This window comes from Muscardinus avellanarius (genome assembly GCF_963383645.1).
Source record: "Muscardinus avellanarius genome assembly, chromosome: 5".
In the NCBI taxonomy this organism is placed as follows: domain Eukaryota; kingdom Metazoa; phylum Chordata; class Mammalia; order Rodentia; family Gliridae; genus Muscardinus; species Muscardinus avellanarius.
The window spans coordinates 62,939,603-62,959,554 of record NC_137790.1 but is presented as its reverse complement, the minus strand read 5'-3'; the positions used below and the strand labels follow the sequence as shown (position 1 = coordinate 62,959,554).

Genomic DNA, 19,952 nt, shown 5'->3' with positions numbered 1-19,952 from the left:
CTTAAGCCCCGCTTTTCTCGGTCGCCATCTTCCCGGAAGTCCCAGATGTTTAAATGTTAATGTAGAAGCACAAGAAATAAGATAAATAAGGTCATATGATTCCTCCAAAAGAATATAACTTTCTAGTAATATATAGCAAAGAAATTTATATGGATGGGAAAAAAACTCAAGATAGTAGGTATGGGAAAATGATAAGTTTAATTTTGAAAATAAGCTATTTTATTTTATTTTATTTTATTTTTTGGGGTACAACAGATTTAACCCAGGGCCATTCTACTTCTGAGCTAGATCTCTAGCCTTATTTTATTATTTATTTATTTATTTATTTATTTATTTATTTATTTATTTTTGGTGGTATTGGGGTTCCTGGAAACCCTTCTACCTCCGGACTACACTTCCAGGTCTATTTTTATACTTTTTTAAAATTTGGAAACAGGGTTTCTAAAGCTAGCCCGCGTTGCTGGCTTCAAACCTGAGCAATCCTCCTGTCTCCGCCTCCCAAGCACGGGATTACAAGCATGCGCCACCAAGCCAGGGGCTATTTTTTATTTTTATTTTTATTTTTTCAGGTCTGGGGATGGAACCCAGGGGCATTCGACCTCCAAGCTATACCCCCTGCCCTATTTTTTATTCTTTATTTTGAAACCGGGTTTTACTGAGTTGCAGAGGACCTCACTAAGTAGCTGAGGCTGTCCGCGAACTGTGATCCTCCGGTTTCAGCCTCCCAAATGCTGGGATTACAAGTGTGCACCACCACGCCTGGTTTATTTTATTTTTTATGTTTAAACATGGTCTTGTTAAATTGCTGAGGGTCACTCTAGGTTGTTGAGACTTGCTTTGAACCTGTGATCCTTCTGTCTCAACCAAGTACTGAGATTACAGGTGTGCGCCACCTTGCCTAATCTAATAGCATTTTTTGAGTACCTTATTATCACTAAATACCAAAATGTTGCTAAGAGGTAGAAAATATCCTCATTCAACAGGCAATAAAATTGGGACTTGGAGCCGGGCGTGGTGGCACACACTTGTAATCCCAGAGCTTGGGAGGTGGAGACAGGAGGATCGCGCAGGTTCCAAGCCAGCCGCGCTGGCTTAAGAGACCCTGTTTCCAAAAATAAAAAAAAAAAGTATAAAATAGGTCTGGGAGTGAGGCTCGGAGGTAGAAGGGTTTCCAGGAACCCCAGTACCACCAAAAAAAAAAAAAAAAAAGGACTTGGATTAAGTCTTAGATTGAGGATTTTGCTAAACAGCACACACATAATAAGTGGCATTCTGGATTTGAACCTAGGTCTGGATCTGTGCCCTTTCCATAGGTAAATCTGACCAATGGAGGCTGCCTGGGGATGAATCATCTGATGCGTGGGCTGTAGGTCAGCCTAAACAATGCCTTGGACCAAGGGAATTGTCTAGTCACTGAAGGGGGTCAGTGTTAGCAGTGTTAGTCATTGTTTAGCTACATCATACATATTCAGTCTTTCAAATCTTTTCTTAACCATCTTTGAATAATAAAAATATGGAGAGGAAGATATCTGTAGCTGAGAGCTGGGACCTCACTGAGAACTGGAAGCTGGATGAAGTCACTAGTCTGTTCTCTCTAGAGAGGGATAGAGTACGTGCCACCCAGCCCTGTGCAGACATCCTGCCCGGGGCCGACCCAGAGGACCTGCTGGCAGCTCCCTCTGCTTATTTTGTAGCCTGAAAAGGACTCTTTGCTGACAAATTTTATCTTTCTTGATAAACATACCAAGTTTCTGTCTTGGTTCACTGGAGACGACAACTGTATTTGCATGCAAGCTCTAATGATATTTTCTGTTTCTGTGATGCCTCCTCCTGGGTTGACTTCCACAGTGGAAGAGAAAGTCAGAAGGAAACTATGATCTTTGGCCTCAGGATGTGGGAGATCATGACTGAGACACCCATTCAACTGCTAGGGATGAGTGAAGGACCGTTGAGTGAGCCAAGCTGATGCCTGAGAAAGCACCCCAACGGTGTGAGCAGTTAGTGTCTTGGTAGGCTCTCAGGAGCTGGACAGAGAACACCAGTTCTGTTTATTTCTTCACCTACAGGTGCGTAGCCATAGGCACCTCTACATTCCCTCATAACAGTGTTGAAGTAAATAAGTTTGTTCTAGAACTGACTCTATACAAATTTTAAGTTTGGCTGAAAGGTTTTCCATACATAGCGAAGTGTAACCTAACCTAAAGTATAAGTAAACTACTTCTTGCAACAGGTAGCTGGGTCTCAGCCAATCACAGCAGCCTAGCCCAGTCAACCACAGGCAGCAAGCCATTCAAACAAATTCAAATAAGGCAATGCCATGCATTAACCAGTGCAGCCATCCCTTCTGCTCTCTGTACCTTGCTTCCTTTTATTAGGCTATAAATGTAACCTGTATATGTGGTGGAGAAGCCTATCTTGAATCATTTTTGTTCTGAATGGCTGGTCAAAAAGTAATATAATCTAGTAATATAATGGAGATTGATTTGGTTTAAAATGTTTATCCATCAAATAGTACCTCTAGCTGGGCATGGTGGCACACACTTGTAATCCCAGCATTTGGGAGGCTGAGAGAGGAGGATCGTGGTTCAAGGGCAGCCTCAGCTATTTAGTGAGGCCCTTTGCAACTCAGTGAGACCCTGTTTCAAAATAAAGAATAAAAAATAGGGCTGGGGGTAAAAAATAGCTCAGAGGTAGAATGCCCCTGGGTTCCACCCTCAGTATACCCCCAAAATAATAGCTCTACTCCTATCATTTTTTTTCCTGAAAATTTTTCAGAAAATATCTATGAAAATGTATGTATATACATATATGTGTAAATATATATATTCATGTATTTACATTGTTTGTAAGAGAAAATACTTAGAAATACACACACACACACACACACACACACACACACACACACATATATATATATATATATAATGTTTTTGGTGGTACTGGGGTTCCTGGAAACCCTTCTACCTCCTCCAGGCTACACTCCCTGACCTATTTTATATTTTATTTGGAAACAGGGTCTCTTAAGCTAGCTAAGGCTGGCTTCGAACTTGCGTGATCCTTCTGTCTCCGTCTTCCAAGCGCAGGGATTATAAGCGTGCGTCACCACGCCCAGCTTATTTTATTTTATTTTATTTTTGGTACTGGAGATTGGACCCAGGGGTATTCTATTTCTGAGCTGAAACCCCAGCACCTTTTTATTTTGAAGCAGGATCTTGCTAAGTTGCCATGGGTCTCATTAAGTTGCTGAGGCTGATCTTGAACCTCAAACCTGCAATCCTCCTGTCTTAGCCTCCCAAATTCTGTGGTTATAGGCATGTGCCACCATACTGTGAAACTATTTTTGAGGTGTATTGTTATGAAATTATATTACATTCAGAGAATAGAGTATTATACATTCAAAACTATTAAAAGGTGAATGAGGATGCGGTGAGGGGCACCAAGTGCTGCTTGCATGTATGCCACCGTCAACATGATTTACATTATGATGTGAGACTAATGTACCAATAAAAGCATATTAAAAAATAACCCCGAAGATGCATTTACTATTCTTAAAAATTACAATGTATACAGAATGTTATGTGTAATATGATCTCAATTTATTAAAAAAAAAAACTCCTGGAGTATGTTCTTTCTGGCCTTTATGCATTTTGCAAAGAACTTCCATCTGTTCATTGCAAGGCTGATTCTTTTTCATTCCTCAAGTTCACATGAGATTTTCCCGAGTATCCTATTCAGAGTAGATCTAAGTTTCGCACCACATGCCTCAGTAGGGAAGCATCTAATTACCCTTTGGGTGAAGTCTGTCTCTCCATTTAGAAGGTGTGGCTATGACTGAAAACCGTAGACTGGGTAATTTATAAAGAACAGGAATTTATATCTCACAGCTCTTAAGTCTGGCCAATCTAAGATCAAGATACAGGCAGGTCTGTCCTATCGTGTGCTGAGGGCTGTTCTTGATCCTTCCAAATGGTGCCTTGAACACTACATCCTCCTGAGGGAGCACTCCTGGTGTGGCGGAGGAGCTGGAATGCAAGCCCCTCTTGCAAGACTTTCCATAGTAGGATTAATCCATTCAGGAGGACAAAGTCCTGAAGACCTACACCCCTCCTAGTAGGCCCCGCCTCCTCTCAATGCTATTGCACTGGAGATTAAGTACTAAAATGAGTTTTGCAGGGCACCAAGACATTCAAACCATAACAGAAGGTTTGCTCCTAGAGGTCTAGGACCATATTTTTTCCTGTTTTCTTTTCAAAGTTCTCATTTCTGTGATCCAGATGCAAAGAATACACACTGAATATTGCTGACTATATTACTTGAGTCACTTTCCATCCCTTAATTATTTTATTTATTTTATTATTTATTTATTTGGTGCTGGGGTTGTACTTGGGGCCTGGCATATGCTAAGCATGCACTCTACCACTGAGCTACACCCCAGCCCTTCCTAAGGAGTTACAGTCACCTGATTTGTTCTCAAATAAGCATCAGTGCATGGACACTGTTACTAGGACTACTTGTGCAGAGGAATAAGTTGCTGATGATACAGTTTAAGGCAGATGGAAAATATGGGACTGTGATATACTTCAGAGGGCGTGGGTCAGCAGCCAGGGCCCGGTCTTTGACCTGGTTCCTTTAAATTCACTTTAGAAATTGGATGAGCTTCTGGAGAGAGAAGTCAGGCTGGGAATCAGAGCCAGATGCAGCTTTTCTCTTCTAGGTAGATGGGACCCTGGATAATTGTACCCAGGTTTCTGGGGAGGGCCCCAGAGCTTCAAGGCATAATCAAGCTTACTTTGTATAAGATTATAAATACCACGTGTCTTTTACTTGTTGGCGTTCTGTGAGTCTCAAAGTTGTCAAGACTCTCCAGATCTTCCCCTTCCAGGAAATACTTCTCAGCCCCTTGCTGTTTCCCACAACCTGTTTCCAAGGCCTTTGGCCTTTGTTCATTCTGCTGCTGCTGAAAAGATACACCAAATTCCAGTACTTGGGGAGGCTGAGATAGAAGGATTGCAGGTTGGAGGTAAGTTTCATCAACTGAAACCCAGTTTCAAAATAAAAAATTAAAGGGCTGGGAGTCTGGCGTGGTGGCGCATGCTTGTAATCTCAGTGGTTGGGAGGCTGAGACAGGAGGATCACACAGGTTCGAAGCCAGCCTCAGCTACTTAGTGAGGCTCTCAACAACTTAGTGAGACCCTGTTTCCAAATAAATTATAAAATAGGGCTGGGGTATAGCCCAGAGGTAGAAAACCCCTGGGTTTCACCCCCAGTACCACAAAAATTAATTAATTAATTAATAAAGGGCTGGGGGTGCATCTTGGAGGTAGACCATCTCTGGATTCCATCCTTAGCACCAAAAACCCCCCAAATCTCAATGTGTGTGTGCGTGTGTGTGTGCGTGCATGTGTGTGTGTGTGTGTGTGTGTGTGTGTGTGTGTGTGTGTGTAGGGGGGATTACTAGGGATTGAACCCAGGGGCATTTTACCTCTTGAGTTATACTCCCAGCCCTATTTTATTTTTTATTTTAAAACAAGGTCTCACTAAGTTGCTGAGAGCCTCACTAAGTTTCTGAGGCTGGCCTTGAACCTGCGATAGTCCTGTCTCAGCCTCTCAGGTACTGGTATTACAAGTGTGCACCACCATGCCTGGCTGGGTGTCTATGATTCTTTTTTTTTTTCTTTTTTTTTTTTTTTTCTTCAGTACTGGGGAGGGAACCTAAGGGCATTCTACTTCTGAGCTACATTCCCAGCCCTTTTTTTTTTTTTTTTTTTTTTTTTCCTAGTCTGGGGATGGACCTCAGAGGCATTCAACCTCTGAGCTACACTCCCTGCCCTATTTTTTTAAACAGGGTCTCACTGAGTTGCGAAGGGCCTTGCTAAGTAACTGAGGCTGTCCGCGAATCGCGATCCTCGGGTCTGGTTTCAGCCTCCCAAATGCTGGGATTACAAGCGTGGGCCACCATGCCCTGATTCCAGGATTCTTGAAGTGACCTTCTACAGGGGCAGAGCTGTAGTATGGTAGTCAACCCTTCACTAACTTTGTGCACACTGCAAAGCTCCTAGTCCAAAGCCCAGCTTATTGTAGCCCAGAAAGATCACACCAAGGGCTCTTACCACAGCAACACTAGACATTCACCAATTAAGCATTTTCAGGTTTGACAATTTTTGCCCAACCTTCAGAATCCATGCAATGCCTTTTATTTCTTAAGTACCAAATTTCAATTTCTTGACTGGGGGACTAATGTGTAGTTGAGCTGAAGCAATTGCTCAGCATCCCATTGTTCAAGCAGCGTTGTGCATTTTCTGATATCATGAGAGCAGACCTGTAAGGGACAAACAGACTCCTTTATGTGCTCACACCTGCTGTACTTGTGGGGAGGATTCCGCGCTATAGAGGCAAGCACAGAGTTGGAGACCCATGAGGGGAAAATCTCTCTTTATTTTAGTGGGTCCATTGGAGTCTTTGCTCCCTAATCCCTTTTGAAGGAGTCCAAGATCAAACAAGATACATTCCATGTCCACAGCAGACAAGATTTATTTGGTATCTTTAGTTTGCTAGAGAGTCAATAAAGGAATCAGAAGACTGTCCATTTCACAGACCTCAACCACCACAGAGATGGGCAAACCAGTGACCTGCCCTCAAACTGTGTCCACAGGGTCACCTCTGTGCCCCAAAGGGAAGGAAGCTCCAGTTTGCAGCCTGGAGGTCAGCTGTGGGCGGTCCAGAGCAGACCTCCTGAGACCCCCTTCCTCCCCCTTCCACATGGGAGGGGCTCTGTGGGATAGTTAATGTGGGGGGGCACCTCCCCTGTGGAGAGTTAATTGGAAATGTTACACTTTGAGCTGAAAAACAAAAGTAATGGAAAAGGCATCTGCATGTGACCAGAGCCTTAACTGAAAACAGGCTTTCTCTCCTCCCACTCTGGGAAACCAAAGAGAAACAGCTGGGAGAGCAGGCACAGAGGCGAACCTGGGGATGGAAAGATGCAGCGAGTGTGTGTGTGTGTGTGTGTGTGTGTGTGTGTGTGTGTGTGTGTGTGTGGAGGGTGAGGGGGTTGGGGGATTTGGAGTTGAGAGGAAAGGTTGATATGAAAAATGGGGAAAAAAACTCTCCTTTTTTTTTTTTTTGTACTAGGAATTGAACCCAGGGTCATTCCCAGACCTTTTTATTTTTGAAACAGGGTCTTGCTAAATAACTGAAGCTGGCTAGAACCTATGGTCTTCCTGTCTCAGCCTCACAAGTACTAGGGATTATAGGAGTGTACCATCATACCTGGCTACGACTCTGCTTTCTATTTTTGGGGGTAGATGGAACAATGAAGATAGAATTTCTTTGTAAGGCAACTAGAAATTTATCCATTGACCTCGCAGGAAGCTGGGGCTTTTTATTAATTAATGATGTAAGTAATCCAACAAATATAAATCTGTTATGTTGTTTCTCTTATAATATTTTCTGAACTCATTCCTAGCTAGATGAAGCCATCCTTTCCCAGAACCCCTCCCCATGTTCCTCTTGTCTACTCTTCTATTAATCCTTGCCATACTATGTTTTATAAATAATTTCTTTTTTTTCTCAAACCATACTTAGGGGAACTTTAAGTCCAAATATCACAAATGGAGCCTCCTGTTTTGGCATGTGTCTGAGCCCAGTCTATTATTTTCAAGCATTTTAATTCATTCCACAAACTTTTACTGAGCCCATCTGGCCAGTCATGGTGCCAGACACTGGAAATAAAAAAGACTGTCACTTTCCTTTAGATCGGCAAGAGACTAACACACAATGGGAACACTAGGTGACAAGAAGTATCGTGAAATCTCAGATTTCTGTGTTGAGAGAGTGAAAAGCTCCTTGGAGATGACATTAGAACCGGTTCTTGAATAGTTTGTGAAAGATGTTGACCAACAGGAGGAAGGGGGTACTCAGGAGACAGAGACTTAAGTCACATCCCATGCTGCTTCCAAACCAGGGGAGCCTGGGGGCATCATCTGTGTCTCCAGAAGCATCTACTTTGCTGGGTTGTTGTAAAGGTTATACAATAGTATAAACTACAAAATGTCAACGTAACCAAGCTTTTTGTCTTCTCCGTGCCAGTTGCCTTCATCTGTACCCTCTTCTTCAGTACCCACCTTGGTGACCATGCTGCTAAACTCGCAATACTTAGCTGCTCAACTTAGCCCAGATCATTAAAGTTAGCTGTGCCTTAAGCTCCTAACTTCCCTTATCTGCTTCACTCAAAACAAAGCTGAACTGGCTCTGTATTCTTTTGGAAAGTTCAATTCCTTAATCTTTTCCCTCTATTTTTTTTTTTTTTTTTTGGGTGCTGGAGATTAGACTCAGTAGCATTCTATCTCCAAACTAGCTCATGTATTAATGTTCAGAGGTAAGATGATTAAATTATGAGGGTTCTAATCATATAAGTGAATAAATCCACAGAAACTGATTTATTAGGTGGAAACATAGGTGAGTAGAGTAGGGAGGGATGCAGGAGGTGGTTCGCTGGGGTTGTGGCTTTCGAGACTACATATGTACTGATGGGCCTTCGTGTCTGAGCTCCCTCTGCTTCTGGCCTCTTGATGTGGGAGCAGAGCCCTCGTGCTCCTCTCTCTGCTTCCCACCACTGTGCCCTGAGCTCTGCAGACTTGACCTGGCCTAACATGGACTGCAACCGCTGAAAGCTCCAGAGCTATGAGCGGAGACGTCTTCCTTTCTCTGAGTGATGATCCTCAGGTATCCCGGGTGAGAAGTGAGAAGCCAATTGGAACAATCCTCAAGGTCACCCAGTGACTCTCACTGGCTTCCTTGATGCCCTCGCCTGGTCTTCACTATCCACAACCCAGAAATCTGTAGATTCCTGCTTATGGTGTGTTAGGAAAAGCTCTGCTGCCTGGTGAAAACACAGACCTGCAAAGCTCCATCACATGTGCATCTTTCCCGTCCTACTAAGCCCTGGCTGCTTTATAGTCTTCTTTTCATTGTAATAATCTAGTGTATGTGAAGGTACTAAAACAGGAGCTCAACATGTTCAATTATCTTTACTTTTCCTTTGATTTCTTATTATATCACCAGGAGTGTCTGGTGTAAGCCTTTTTCGTTTTTCTTATGATTTTTGGTTTTCTTTAAATCTAAGCTTTTGACATTTAGCACCATCTCATTCTGTTTTCCCATTTTCAGCGTACATGGAGTGGTTAAGAACACAAACTCTCAAACACCTAGTTGGGTCTAGTCATACCTCTGAGCTTCAGTTTCTTTTTCTGGAGGATGGAAATGGTAGAGATGATAAAAAGTACTCACGCCGGAAAGCTCTTCAGAGGATTAAATAAGAAAAAATGTGCTAGGGTCTTAATTTAGGATCTTGTGCATGGTACACTCAATGAGTGTGAGTTGCCGGGATCCCAGTGATAATTTGATGCATTTAAAGCCCTTTTCATCTTCCGTGTTTCAGGGAAACACAATTCTTCATCCTTGCCAAGAATAAAATTGTGCTTCACAGTCTGTCTTCTCTGGGTCTTGGAAGACCTTCCTCTATAACGAGCCTGCCTTGCTTCTTCAGTCTCTTTTTTCCCCAGCATCTTTTAACTTCTATAAATATATCAAGTTTCTCTGTAACAAATTCAAAATCATATCCCAGCTCTGCTGCCTCTTTTGCTTTCTTTAGTTATTCCTCACAAATTTATCCAAATGGTATTTATAATTATAGTATTTCTCTTCACACCTCAACCCCCATACTTAGCTTTAATCCCTTGAAATCTGACTTGTACCTTGAGCAGTCAACAAACCCACAAATAGCCTTCTGAAAGCTCCGGAGCCCTTTCTTGATGTGTCTCCTGCATAAATGGTCTAGACCTACAGTATCTTTTGATGCTGTTTTCCCTAGTTGTTTTTTTTTTTTTTACTGGTATATTGAAGTTCTACCTCTGAGCCACAGTCCTTGCTCTTTTCATTTTGAAACAAGTTCTCACTAAATTGCTGAAAGTCTCACTAAATTGTTGAGGCTGGCCTTTAATCCTGGATTATTCTGTCTTAGCCTCCAACTACTGAGGTTACAGGCATGAACCACCATGCCCGGCAACCCCAGTCTTTAATGGTCTCCTACTTTGACATGCCACACTCTGGTTTCTCTTGATTGTGCCCCCTCCTCTCCGACCACTCATTTCTGTTACCTTTCTGTCTCCTCTTCCTCTTATACATACTGAACATACATGTTCCTAAGAATCTGACCTCTTTCTCTTTTCTTGCTTCCATGACCCAACTTCTGCTTCCATGGCTTTCTGTCACCTCTCTGATGCCTCTCAGATCTTTGTCTTATTGGCAAAACTACTTTGCGAAACAATTTGTCCTTATCTTTTGTTTTGTTTTGCTTTTTGGTACTAGGAATTGAACCTAGAGATATTCTACCTCCAAGCCATACTCTCAGCTCCATTTATTTTTTATTTTCCGAGTCTCTCTATGTTACTCAGGGTCTCATTAAGTTGCCGAGGCTGGCTTTGAACTTGTGATCCTTCTGTTTCAGTCTCTTGTGTACTGGCAGTACAGGTATGTATCACCACACCTGGCAATTTGTTGTTATCTTGATGAGTTGAACATTTGGATACTGTATGATCTGGCAATTCCACTCCCAGATGTGTGCTCACGGGTGACTCTTCCACCCATGAAATACCAGATAAAATGTTCATAGCTTACTGTTCAGCATAGCAATATTTTGGACATAACTTGTATGCCCAATGACAAGAGATAAATAAGTTGTCTATATTCATGTAATATCATATAGTATAATATTCATATTATATGCATATTATACAGTAGTAAAAATTAATAATATTTGGCTACACACTACATGGATGATCTTATTGGCATATGTGGAGTGACAAAAATAAGTTCCAGCTGACATCATAACTTCTTCATAATGTTCTAAAACAGGCACAATAAAGCAATTTATTTTAAGACAGTACTGCATATGTAAGGAAATGGAATAAAGCAAAGGAATTACAGACACATTATTCAGGAACATGGTGCATTAGAGGTGAAGGGATGAAATATGGTTGAACACTTGGTACAGATGGGTTACTGGTAATGCTTATTTTCTTAGGCTATAGACTCATAGTGTTCATTATACTATTAAAGAGAAAATACAATAAAATAGGGTCACTCATGTATCACTGATACACTGGTAAAGAAAATGTATTTCTAATTGGTCTAAACTTCATTTTTTAACTGTCAACATCTCCACTTGAATATTTTTATTCTTCACTCTCAAAATATAAAAAAAACCTGACTGTACACTCACCCTCAATTTGCCTAGTTTCCTTAATCCCAAATATTTATAAACAAACTTCACCTCCTCCAGGCTAGTCAGCCTGTGCCTAGACTCCTTAAAGTTCCTGTTTCTCTTAAATTCAACTACAGTCATGTGCTGAAAAACAATGTTTTGGTCAACAGTAAACTGCAGAAATGACAGTGGTTATAAGATTATAATAGAGCTGAAAAATCCCTATGGCCCGGTGACGTAGCCACCATAATATCACAGTGCAACATATTCTGCCTGGCGTAAACAAACTTCCTATGCTGTGGCTTTAAAAGTGGTTTGAAAGTATAACATATACAATGAGTTACAGTGCAGAACATGTGAGAATAGAAAGGACTATATTGGTGTTTATGTATTTGCTACACTGTGCTTTTTATCGGTTTTTTTTTAGACTAATGATTCCAAGCTGGGCCTGGTGGTGCACACTTGTAATCCCAGTACTTGGGAGGCTGAGACAGGAGCATCAGTTTGAGGACAGCCTCAACTACTTAGTGATGCCATCTGCAACTTAATAAGACTTTGTTTCAAATTAAAACAGAATAAGAAATAGGACTGAAGGTGTACTTCGGAGTTAGAATGCCCCTGGGTTCCATCCCCAGTACCAGAAAAAAAAAAAAAAAAATAATGATTCTTACTAAAAGAAAAGTTGACTAGTTGTAAAGCAGTAGCCCTGGCACAATAGTGACAGCCTCACTCATACTGCATTTGCTGTGCGTGTTGCTGTGTTCATCACTGCCCTAGGGGCAGTAAGCTAGCAATAAATACATGTATATATACCATATAGCCTCTGTGTGTAGTAGGCTATACCGTCTAGGTTTGTGTAAGTTCACTCTATGATGTTCACATAATGCTGAAATCCCCGAATGATACATTTCTCTGAACATGTCCCTGCCTTTAAGAAAACACTGTTGCCCGGCATGGTGGTGTATGTTTGTAATCCCAGCATTTGGGAGGCTGAGACTAGAGGATGTCAGTTTGAGACCTTGTTTTTTTGTTTTTTGATTTTTTTTTTTCCTGGTGGTACTGGGGGTGGAACCCAGATGCTTTCTACCTCCAGGCTATACTCCCAGACCTATTTTATATTTTATTTGGAAACAGGGTCTCACTAAGTCGCTGAGAGCCTCACTAAGTAGCTGAGGCTGGCTTCGAACCTGCGCGATCCTCCTGTCTCAGCCACCATGCCCGGCTGACCTTGTTTAAAAAAAAAAAAAAAATAGGGCCGAGGGTATTGCTTGGAGGTAAAATGCCCCCGAGTTCCATCCTCAGTACTGAGAGAGAGAGAGAGAGAGAGAGAGAGAGAGAGAGAGAGAGAGAGAGAGAGAACGACTGTCCTTAGCAAATCTTACTTTAATCTTCTCTCTCTCTATATACATATATATGTATAGTTGTTGTCTTAAATTTAGGTGCTGTCCTATTTCAAAGATTTATTTCTTTTTTAACACTTTTATTGGTGCAATGTAATTATAATCATAGTGAGATTCAAAGTGAGCAAACACACATGCACACATCACCTGTTGTATTTCCCTCTGTCTATCCACCTCCTTTCCCGTTCCTCCCTTCCCATTCATGTCAGTGAGATTGGCCATGAAACCTTGTATGGATGTGAACTTACCTGAACCGTTCCCTTCCTCCATCCTGTTTTTCTCCTCCCTCTTCCTCCCCCTTCCCTTTCCATTATTTTCCAGTTTTCTCTCCTCACTTGACTGAAGTCCCTTCGCTTCCTATTTTGTTCTAGTTTCCACATATGAAATATGTGACCTTTGACTTTGTGAGACAGCTGATCCTAATATTATCTAGTTCCATCCATTATCCTGCAAATGACATACTTTTGTTCTTCCTTATGGCCGAGTAAAATTCCATTTTGTGCCACATTCACATTTTCATTATCCACCCGTATGTTAAGTGACACCTCGCTTGGTCCCATAGTTTGGCTTTTGTGACTTGCACTCTGTAAACATGGCTATGCATGTATCGCTATAGTAGTCTAACTTCAGTTCCTTTCAGCCTATCCTTGCAAACATCTCTGTGCAGGTGATGCCAGATCTCAGTGGCCTTGGGTGATGGCTTCAGGCTGAAGCCCAGGGCTCATCTGCTCTTCCCTGCAGGGGAGCTGAGGCCCCAGCCTGCTCTTCCTATAGCTCCCACTTTCCCTTGAGCACTTGCACCTCCAAATGCAGGCTCCTGGGCACCCACCCCACCCCCTGAATTTCTGCCCAGTGTTCCGGCTTTGGCAAAACATTGCCAGGCCTTCTGGATTGCTCTTAAGGCCACCCTGGAGGGAGAAAGGCTACACTAGGCTCAGTGTTGGGGAATAAACAGCTCTTGTGAGCAGCTGGGATCAAGGCAGACCCAGCCAGATGGAATCCTGGCTTTTTCTTTGCTAGGGCCCTGCCAAACAGCACTGTCAAAGAGCGGCTATAGAATACAGCCTCAGTGAGTTCCTATAGGAGCGGGGAGGACAGGCTGCGAGTTGGAGGGGGAAAGGAATTCTCGTGCGCAGAATGTGTCTCAATGCCTCAACAGCCCCTTCTTTGCTTGGAGGAGTGATTATTCCTAATAAGGACATAGCAGTTCCTGTTTACAGTTGCTCCCAAACATCTCTCACACCACAACCCATTGCAAACAGCATGCCAAGGCCCAGCAGCCTTTTCTGTTTAAAAACTCCTCTAGCTCTACAGCTGGTTAAGTCTACAACCTTGCTGGTTTCTGGCCTCTGCTGCCTTACAGGACAGGCGCATCCTCTCCACGCCTCTTAGATGAGATTCTCAGCTCCGTGCAGAGCATCTTGCAAGCAGCAGTGCCCACTTTTCCTTCTTCTGTGTCTGCACACACTGTAGGCTTAAGCACGTGAGCGACAGACACCTACAGACTGACCAGCAACAACCGCAGCATTTGTTCAGACGTAAGGCCTCCAAAGAAAGAACCGCTTCCAAATGCAAAGCAGACAGCCCTAAGAGACGGCCTGTAAAGGGAAACGCTGCGATTCGAATCTGAGCACCACTTCTTCTGCAAGATGCTTCCTGGCTGGTTCTGTCATGCAGGAGGACATAGGGTCAGCACAGAGACATAAGAGAGGAGAGGTCTGGGGGTAGACAAGGGAGGGAAAAGTTTTCTTTCTCCAGGCAGCTTGTAATTTTTTTCTCAGCCATTCAACCAACATTTATTAAGGACCTACCAGTAGAAAGTAGTACTATTTCCAGGACTACTGTCTTCTTGAAGCTCTTAAAGAACTGTATCCTTGGCTTCATGAAATAATTTTAAATTTATTCTTTTCCCTTGAAGGGACAATAATTTTAGTCTATGAAATGAACCTAAAATATACAGGTTTAATACATATACATATACATGTACATGTATGCATATATATTCATTAGAGAATTTCCCTTTCCCCCCCTCCATCCCTCAGGTCACCTTATTTGCTCATCTATGTCTAGACTCTTCTTTGTCTAGAGTTCCTCCTATGACCCATTTTCTCCCTAGCTTTCACATATAAAAATCATTCATTAAGCCAAACATGAGAAGGAGAGAGGGGAAGAGAATGGGTAGGAATTGGGTAAGGGCAAATTGGGTGATGTGTCCATGTATGCCTTCACCATCTTGTACTCCATTAAGATGTATGACTATAATGCAATATATATATATATATATATATATATATATATATATATATATATATATATATATATCTGTGTGTGGTTGTACATGACTGTAATCCTGTTACTTAGGAGGCTGAGACAGGAGGTTTTATTTTTTCGGTGGTACTGGGATGGAACCCAGAGGCTTTCTACCTCTGGGCTATACTCCCAGACTCATTTTATATATTTTTTGGAAACAGGATCTCACTAAGTTGCTGGGAGCCTCACTAAGTAGCAGAGGCTGGCTTAGAACCTGTGCGATCCTGAGACAGGAGATTTGAGGACAGCCTCAGCAACTTAGTGAGACTCTGTTTCAAAATAAAAAATAAAATATGGTTGTGGGTATAGCTCGGAGACAGGATGCCTATGGGTTCAATTTCCTGTATTCAAAAATTATACACATTTATTAATGTGCATAAATAAAGAAGCCATACACAAAGTATAAGACACAGAGAAGCAGGATGGCTGAACTTGTTGTGGTGCTTAACAAAGGGACAGGGGCTGGGGTGGTGGGGGAAGGGAGGTGGCTATGGAAGCTCTCAGGGGAGGATGTGCACCTCCACCTGGGGTAGACAAAGTCTCTCAGGTAACAGCCACCTGTGGCCAACTCTGTCTGGGCCAGTCGGATCCCCAGTTTCTTCTTTCTGTGGAAAGACCCTTGGGGGTGGTGGAGGGGACATCAGACAGAGAAGCCTGCGCCTGCATTGGCTGGTTACAAATGTAGACAGATGTACATTTCCTTTTATACAAGGACAGCTTTTCAGATCCATCCCTGTGTCTGTTGACGTCAGCTATTTTTCTGAATAACCAACTCAAAATATGCCAAAGAAATACATTTGGAGCCAGGTGTGGTGGCCCAGCTTGTAATCCCCACGCTTGGGAGGCAGAGACAGGAGGATCGTGCAGGTTTGAAGCCAACGGCACTGGCTTAAGAGACCCTGTTTCCAAATAAAAATATAAAAATAATAGGTGTCTGGGAGTGTAGCCTGGAGGTAGAAGGGTTTCCAGGAACCCCAGTACCACCAAAAAAAAAAAATGCATTTGGGGTAGGATATTTTGATCTCTTTCAACTACAACTTTTTTCCCCTCTCTGCTCACCTTTTTTCACTCTGTCCTTTCTCCTTCATCAAAAGGACCAAGCTTCTGTCCCAAAGCCCAGAGTTGTGTAAAAGTACTTTTGACGCACTGAAGGAACAGGAAGTTGTCACGGCATGGCCTGTGGCTCCAGACTCAGCCAGGCCTAGTGCTACCAGCTCTACTGATAATGAGGCCTGGGACCTTGGGTAAGGGATGGAATTTCTTAATCTCCAGTGTACCCTATAGAGTGAGGATTGAATGAGTTGGCAGAGTTAGGCTCATAATGATTGATAGATGATGGCCACTTTTTATTAGTATCATTCATACTTCATATAAGCCGGGTGTGGTGGCACATGCTTGTAATCCCAGCATTCGGGAGGCTGAGACCAGAGGATTGCGGTTCACAGACAGCCTCAGCTACTTAGTGAGGCTCTCCGCAACTTAGTGAGACCCTGTTTTCAAAATAAAGAATAAAAAAAAAAAAAATAGGGCAGGGGTTGTAGCTCGGTGGTCGAATGCCCCTGGGTTCCATCCCAAGTCCTGCAAACAAAACAAAACAAAACAAAACAAAACAAAACAAAACAAAACAACAACAACAAAAAAAAACTTCTGGGAATGGCACAAAAACTAAAAAGTAAGACGGGCATGGTGATGCATACCTGTAGGTTCAGTATTTGGGAAGCTAAAACAGAAGAATCACAGGTTCAAGACCAGCAGGTGGTAACTTAGCAGGACATGGTTTCAAAATAAAAATAAAAAGGGCTGGAGGTGTATCTTAGGGGTTGAAGCACCTCTGGGTTTAATCCCCAGTGCCACAAAAACAAAACTAAATGAAAAAGTAAGTCAAACCAGGTGTGGTGGCGCACACTTGTAATCCCAGAGCTTGGGAGGCTGAGACAGGAGGATCACACAGGTTCGAAGACAACCTCAGCTACTTAGTGAGGCTCTCAGCAACTTAGTGAGACTCTGTTTCCAAGTCAAGTATAAAATAGGTCTGGGAGTATAGCCCGGAGGTAGAAAAGCCCCTGGGTTCCACCCCCAGTACCACAAAAAAAAAAAGAAAGAAAGAAAGAAAGAAAGAAAGAAAGAAAGAAAGAAAGGAAAAAGTAAGTCAAAAAGAAAATAGGTCTCCAAGCAGCTAAAATTAGTGTTTGTCAGCTAAAACAAGAATACTTTATTCACAGATGCCACATTCCTTTTGAGCCTAATTAATGTTGTATATAAAACTATATCAAGCTCACAGCAGATGAGGAGCAGCAAATTCAACAGGGAAGCATGACGACAGCGCTCAAGGGTGATGATTCTAACTTTAAAAGTAAGGAGGTAACAGAAGAAAGGAAAAAAAAAAATAGGCTGAGACAGGAAGATCGGAGGTTAGAGGCCAGCCCCAGCCTCTTAGCAATATGTTCAGCAATTTAGCGAAACCCTGTTCCATGCCTTAAAATAAAAAATAAAATAAAATGGGCTGAGAGTGTAGTTGAGAGGTAGAATGACCCTAGGTTCAATCTCAGTATTAAAGAAAAAATATTTTTAAATAAATTAGGTAGAAAGGAGATATAAAAGAAGGACTAGAATGTATTTAATTCAGAAGCTCCACATACTTTTCCAAGCCTGTCACTCCCCAAAGAACTCTCTTTTTCAGGCCTGTCACTCTCAAATTTCTGGGAAATCTATAAATCTACCTGGTACGCTATTAGTTAGCCCACCAATAAAAAGTTTAAGCAAAGAGAGATACAATATTTTGAGAAAACTACAATTTGGGGGACTGTCTGGACTCTCCTTTGTCTACTGATCAGATAATAGCAACATGCCGGCTTAGGGATCCTGAGAATAACCAGACCACCATCACCTGTCTTGAGGTTGTCAGAGCGATGTCATCCCTACGTATCTTCCCATACTCAACCTTCACCAAGTTTTCTTTAAAAGAGGAGCTGGGTACTCCCAAAACACATTTTTTACTCTTCAAGGATTCTCCCTTGAATATGTATTTTTTGCTTTTCCTAAATAAATCTGCGCTTCTGTTACACATGTTGAAATTCTTTTCTATTAGGTATGTCAAGGATTCTCCTGGTTCTGAGTCGAGTTTCCCTTCTCTCTGGGAAGTCCTTGGGACCTTCTTCCAGAAATTTCTCTTCTCCAATGACAATAAGACATATGACTTATAGCCAAATGCTATTCAAAGGCATTTGCAATAAAGCAATTTATTGAATGGCTACTGAGTGATGTGATACTCTCTTGGGTACACTGTGATGGTGCTTAATCCTCCTGAAAATCTTCTGCAGTGTGTATTTCCTTTTAGTTCCCAAGTTTTATTCAAGAAATCATACAAAATATTCCAGATATATGAACTTTTTTTTTTTTAGTACTGGGGTTCCTGGAAACCCTTCTATCTCCAGGCTACACTCCCAGACCTATTTTTTAATATATATTTTTATTTGGAAACAGGGTCTCTTAAACCAGCGTGGCTGGCTTTGAACCTGCGCGATCCTCCTGTCTCCGCCTCCCAAGCGCGGGGATTACAAGTGAGCGCCACCACGCCCTGCAGCAGATATATGAATTTTAATCCTCATCTTCCTCCTCTTTTTCATCCTGGTTAATCTGGAAGTAACAAAATTCATAACTTTCTTTGCTGTTAATAACTATTTGCAACCAATCACATAGGTTATTCTTCTTCAAATATTTTTTGGTGAAATATTTCAAATACCTTTTGGAAAAATGCACCTTGGACATCATGGTGATCTTGCTCTGCTCCTTTTGATGGTTATGACCCTGCCACCAAGATTCCCAGCTTTTCTGCCCACATTGATTCTCTCCTGGAAAAATTGCCCAAAATTGGCAGCATCCATGATTCCATCTTCTACAGGGTGGGTGCAGTCAAGAGTGAGCCTCAGAACCTGCTTCTTTGTTTTTGTCTCCCTTTGCCACAGCTTTTTCACGGATGCCATGGTGGCAGCAGAGGCAGAAAGGGTGCAGTGTGTATTTTTAATCCCTAATACTACAAAGGTAAGCATCACAAAGACAAGTATGGTTGCACATGCTTGTTATCCCAATTCTTGAGAGGCTGAGACAGAAGGATCTCAGGTTGAAGGCCAGCCTCAGCAACTTAGTGAGGTCCTGTTTCAAAATAAAATTAAAAATAAAAAGGGCTGGGGGTGTTGCTTAGAAATAGAATGCCTTTGGGTTTAATCCCCAATGAGTAAAGAAAGCAAGCAAGAAAGCAAAAGAGAAAGGAGGAAAAGAAAGAAAAAAGAGGTATATCACAAAGCTAGGAACAGGATTTGACCTAGAGTCACCTGGATTTAAAGCCTCCTCTCTTCTATATAGTTTTATCGATCTATGAGTCTTGCTTTTCTTCCTTCCCAACTTGATAACTGCAACAGAGCTCCTGACCTCAGAGTATTTTTCTTTTTTATTTTTCAGAGTATTTTTCTCAATTTTTTATTTTGAAGAATTTTTGACTCACAAGAAGTTACCGGAATAATTCCCCTTCTCTCAGTTCTTCCCAATGACATCATCTTACATAAGTAGCACCCATTTTCAAAGCAAGGAAATAAACATTGACACAATGCTACTAATAGACTGTAGACCTTATTTGGTTCTCACCAGTTTTTGCATGAACTCATTTCTCATGGACCTTATAGTCTAGTATTTCTCTTATTTTAGCATGGTTTTGTAGTCTTCGAGTGAAATTCAGTTCATATTTAAGAAGTTGAGAAAAAAATGTATTTACCTTTGAGAAAGACTTAATTCAAAATCATTGAAATAGGCCGGGCGTGGTGGTGCACGCTTGTAATCCCAGTACTTGGGAGGCTGAGACAGGAGGATCGCACAGGTTCGAAGCCAGCCTCAGCTACTGAGTGAGGCTCTCAGCAACTTAGTGAGACCCTGTTTCCATATAAAGTATAAGATAGGTCTGAAAGTATAGCCCAGAGGTAGAAAAG

At 42.0% G+C, this 19,952-nt stretch overlaps 1 pseudogene across 1 annotated transcript; it reads right to left on the bottom strand.

The window, feature by feature from the left end:
• Positions 1–18,570: 18,570 nt before the first annotated feature.
• On the bottom strand, positions 18,571–18,956 carry LOC308263745 (large ribosomal subunit protein eL22-like; annotated as a pseudogene). The gene has a single exon. The product of its transcript is annotated as a large ribosomal subunit protein eL22-like (transcript).
• Positions 18,957–19,952: the final 996 nt, after the last annotated feature.